We start from the raw sequence: 2382 nt of genomic DNA, 5'->3' as shown, positions 1-2382 counted from the left end.
GTCAAGGGTCATGAGGAGCCACTGGGGTTGGTCACAGGTTGTGTAGCTCCTGGGAGTGGTGATGTTTTCAAGGGACCAGAAAAATGTCAAAATATGTTTAATTTCCTATTATAAATATGAGTGGTTTATTAGATGTGCATTATTCCTATATGGGAAAAGTTTACTTAGAATAGGCTGGAGAGAAAGGAAGCACAGGGATTCACACTGAGGAGCAGGGGGAGGAAGACACTGCTCTGGAAACTCCTGGAAATGGGAAAAGGAAGATGATGGAGACACAGGTTTCCCATCAGAGGTGGGTCTGTGATGACACAGCTGGACCTGCCACCTCAGCCCAGGACTTCAGTGCAGAGACGCTGTGTCCCAAGTTGCAGGGAGCACAATGTTCTGTTTCCTGGACACCCTGCTCATGACTCTGAGGACTGAAGGGGAGGAGGAGCCTCCACTCTCAGGCAGGGCCCTGGATGCCCCTGGACCCATGAGAGAAGCTGCAGCAGCAGAAGCCACAGGCCAGACCTGAACAGCAGCTGCCGGGGGCTCACCCTCCTGGCAGAGGAGGAAGGGGGTTCTTGTCTCACTTCCCCCTGGGCCTGGAGCACTGTGCAAGCACTCAGGCTGTCATCCCATGCTTCGCAGTAATAATCAGCCTCATCCTCGGACCGGAGACCAGTGATGGCCAGGGAGGCTGACGTGCCAGACTTGGAGCCAGAGAATCGGTCAGGGACCCCGAGGGTCGCTGATTATTATTATAGATGAGGATTTTGGGGGCCATTCCTGAGAGCTGCTGGTACCAGTGTACACCATTACCTCTGATGTTAGAGCTGCTTCCAGAGCAAGAGATGGTGACACTCTGCCCGGGGGCCCCCGACGCTGAGGGTGGCTGAGTCAGCACAGACTGGGCCCAAGACCCTGGAAGTGAGAGAGACACAGACATGGTGATTGACAAGAGACGAAACGAGAAAAGAGGAGACAGCAGGGCCCCATGTGCTTCCCAGGGCCCCTCTCCTGGTGTGAATCCTGTCACCTGCACAGTGAGTTAGGAGGGTGAGGACGAGAGGGACCAGGCCATGGTGGAGATTGTCCTGAATCCTGTCTTCTCTACCCACAGCTGCAGCTGAGCTTCCCCCAAATCTCTCCCTCTCTTCATACTCTGAGAGGGGGATGTCCATCCATGCAAATCAGACCCCCCAGATTTGTGACCCCACCCTGAGCCCTGGGTCAGGCTCCTTGGCTTAAGGATAGGATGTCAGAGGGTGGCAGGGGTGGAGCTGTGTGGTCCCAGAGGGTGGGGAGAACACAGTTGTGAGCCCTGAGCAGAAGAAAACAGGCAAAACAGGTGGCTGGTTCCACTCTTAGCAACTCATCTTCTCCGGAATGGTCCTCAAGCGACCCCTGGTGTCCAGACCAAGGTAAAGTATTTTATGATAAGGTGACCAGAGCCTCTCATTTACACCACTGCCTTCCCTCTGTTCTGTCCACTGCCCCCTCTCTCAGGTCCAGGCTCAGTAAAGTGGCACCTGTGTCTCCTTGCTGTGACCTCATGGCGGTGTTCATGCTCAACTGGACTCCTCTGGAGTGAATCTGTCCATGGATCTTTGGCTGTACATTGTAGAGGACTCAGGTGCTGTCTACACAGAGTACTCTTTTGTCAGGGCCAAGCCCAGAGCAGGGACCGGCCCCATGGACTCACTTCCCCACCTGTGTTGGACACCAGGTCCTCTCTTCTCATGTGGCTCCTTCCTGGTGGCCAGAGCTCTGCTTCCTCTGTGGATCCTGCAGCGCTGTGGAGACAGGGAGCTCTTCCCTCTCGGATGCCCTGGGGAGACATTCCCAGAGGGTTTTCTGGTAAATCTTTTTTCTCTCTACTTCCCCAGATTTGCAGTCATAGTAATCTGGATACTGTGACCAGGGATCTTGCTTAGGAGTCTGTACCCAAAGCACTGAGTGCCCATCTGCAGCGGATCCTGGCAAATGACTCTGGAGTGTTTCACTTATGAGCAAAAAGAGCAAAGATGCTCAGTCTTTGAAGATGGGAAGAATTAAAACTTCAACTTGGTTCAGCGAGAGTCTGTCCTCAGGTGAGCCTGATATGTGGCAGCTCTTCCTATCGAGCCTCCAATCTGGATTTCTAGGGGAAAATTATGGTTCAAATTCAGTAGTGAGCATTGTGGGGGTGGCTTAAAGATGATAGAAATTGCTCATCTTTGATCTGTAATGACATCTAGAATCTAATAAACTAAAAACAACAAGCTTAACAAAAAACATAATTCTGTTGATCAGAATGAATAATGAAACAGGTTATGTCTGTGACTGCATGAGTTCTGGCATCATGCACCCTGGGATCTTAATAAATATTTGTTTAGGGAATTTTAAGGGAATACAGAA

At 51.6% G+C, this 2382-nt stretch overlaps 1 pseudogene; it reads right to left on the bottom strand.

Moving 5' to 3' along the window:
- Positions 1-404: 404 nt before the first annotated feature.
- LOC108524869 (uncharacterized) lies at positions 405-1813 on the bottom strand (annotated as a pseudogene).
- Between the last annotated feature and the right edge of the window lie 569 nt (positions 1814-2382).

Source organism: Rhinopithecus bieti, unplaced genomic scaffold, assembly GCF_001698545.2.
Source record: "Rhinopithecus bieti isolate Rb0 unplaced genomic scaffold, ASM169854v2 repeat_25695, whole genome shotgun sequence".
Classification (NCBI taxonomy): domain Eukaryota; kingdom Metazoa; phylum Chordata; class Mammalia; order Primates; family Cercopithecidae; genus Rhinopithecus; species Rhinopithecus bieti.
This window is presented reverse-complemented; position numbering and strand designations above follow the sequence as displayed.